Source organism: Austrofundulus limnaeus, unplaced genomic scaffold, assembly GCF_001266775.1.
Source record: "Austrofundulus limnaeus strain Quisiro unplaced genomic scaffold, Austrofundulus_limnaeus-1.0 Scaffold181, whole genome shotgun sequence".
In the NCBI taxonomy this organism is placed as follows: Eukaryota; Metazoa; Chordata; class Actinopteri; order Cyprinodontiformes; family Rivulidae; genus Austrofundulus; species Austrofundulus limnaeus.
Window position 1 is genome coordinate 294,200 of NW_013952583.1, and position 1,735 is coordinate 295,934.

Below are 1,735 nucleotides of genomic sequence, written 5' to 3' on the forward strand. Positions count from 1 at the left end.
ATCTGGTCTTCACAACAACTGTTTTTAACTTTACAGAAAAATGTGAACTTCATGTGGTAATTGTGTTTTTGCAGGTGAAAAGAAAAGATGCTTAGCAGGTTTCTTTATATGGTTTTCCACGTGGGATCGCTTGTAAAATCTCGTAGATTTTCTGCACGGAGGTTGTGATTTTCTGTAAAATTACTGCCGTCTTCAGGCGAAATCATATATATTTTCAGGAACCATCAAGCCACAAGTCAACTAGCATGGTAAAAACCAGCCCCTTGTTCTTCTAGAGTTGAGTGGAACTGCGTAGGTAGGCAAGGGTCAGGCTGGACTCATGGACAATGACGAAAAGCAGATGTAGTTAAGTGAGGCTTTCAAACATAAGAAAACTAAATGATCTGACAAGCAGGGGTGGGGGTGGTTGGTTGCATCATGCTGTTGTATTGGTTCATTCACATACAGACAATTAGTCAAATTATGGACTTTATATGTTTAGTAAGAATTGTTTTTTCACTCCATATTGTTCTTGTAAGGAAGTTACAAAATGTTGACACATGTGTTTTGTATGTTTATACTTACAAAATGAATTTGTGGTTTTATTTCAGGGTATATAATTTTATCAAGTTACTTGACATCTATGTGGCTAAAAACACCACAGACCTCAAAAAAGATTTTTGCTCACCTCTGTGATCYTCCACCAGATGTCAGCAGCTGTTCAGCAGATCTGAGGTCTGCCTCCCTATCTGTGTGTGGTCCTGTTTGAAGTGTCCAGCCAGCTCTCTTAAACACTAAGTTACTCATTGTGTCCCGGCTGTTTTGCGTGGAGGTTAAAAGACAGGAAAAGTGAGGTGCAATGTGCCTTTAGGTGGGCTGTCTGCACTAATTATCATACTCAGTCCTTCATCAGGGCCCACAAAGTCAACATGTCTGCCTTTGTTTGGGCTTTCTCCAGGGAGATGGCTGCTTTGATCTGCTGTTTGAAGCCCTGATTGTTTTCTCCTCGACACATAAACGGACACATGGGTCACTAAAACCAAGCAGGGCGACTGCAAACTACTGTATCACACAGGGATCAGAGCAACAACCTGCACCCAGCATCGTCTCATGAGAAGGGACCAAGTGGTCAAATCTTTAAAAAAGATATTACACACAATCCCACGCAAAATCTCCTGACCACTGATAGCGACTCTCAGCTACTACCATGTCATATTTTAGCTCCACCGCTGCAAAAATCACTGTTAGATGCATGTTTGTGTTTTCTGTAATCAGCTGACAGTGGTGACCATCTTGATCCCAAAGTTTTAGTTGTGTATCCAATGATTACTTTCTGAGATTCATTAAAATTGATTAAATGATTCATGAGATATTRTGCTAATCCTACAGACAAATGAACAAACGCACACATAGACTAGAGCAAAAAATTTCATTGCTGTTTCAACTTCAGTGATGCGGTATAAAAAAACACATGAAATGATTTAAAACAGCTATAAATTAAATAATAATGTCTGTAACATGAATGCTTCGAAGACCTCCTCAATCCCACCAACATGCCTTCTGTTGAGGAAGCAGAGCCTGGGGACTTTGGGTTGGGCTCTCCAATCACTGGGGATGAGGTTGGTGAGGTGGTCAAAAAGCTCCTCGGTGGCAGGACCTCAGGGGTGGATGAGATCCACCCGGAGTTCCTTAAGGCTCTGGATGTTGTAGGGTTGTGTTGGCTTACGCGACTCTGCAATATCGCATGGACATCGGG